This window comes from Cystoisospora suis (genome assembly GCF_002600585.1).
Source record: "Cystoisospora suis strain Wien I chromosome Unknown contig_1789, whole genome shotgun sequence".
In the NCBI taxonomy this organism is placed as follows: domain Eukaryota; phylum Apicomplexa; class Conoidasida; order Eucoccidiorida; family Sarcocystidae; genus Cystoisospora; species Cystoisospora suis.
The window spans coordinates 1-250 of NW_027154589.1; the positions used below are offsets into that span (position 1 = coordinate 1).

Sequence of the window (250 nt, forward strand, 5' to 3'; positions counted from 1 at the left end):
GGACGGCCAGAAAGCGACGCGTCGCCACGGACATGCAGGCGGTAGCATGTAGTCGCGGGCCTTTAGCGGCAGCGTGTCGTCGGGGCCATCGAGGACGAAGCGTGTCGGACATCCAGGACGTTGCCTGTCGGCGCGGACAGCCAAGAGGTAGCGTGTCGTGGCGGACACACACGAGGTAGCGTGTAGTCGCACACATCCAGGAGGTAGCGTGTAGTCGCACACATCCAGGAGGTAGCGTGTAGTCGCACAC

The 250-nt window shown here is 63.6% G+C and overlaps 1 protein-coding gene across 1 annotated transcript in view; it reads left to right on the top strand.

Annotated features, from left to right (window-relative positions):
• The first annotated feature begins 11 nt into the window (after nt 1-11).
• The window catches only part of CSUI_003966 (ankyrin repeat domain containing protein), a 1,846-nt gene continuing 1,607 nt past the window's right edge, over nt 12-250 (top strand). The window contains exon 1 of the mRNA XM_068064161.1: nt 12-203. The gene's annotated coding sequence lies outside the window, so the exon portion shown is untranslated. The remainder of the gene's footprint in view (nt 204-250) is intronic.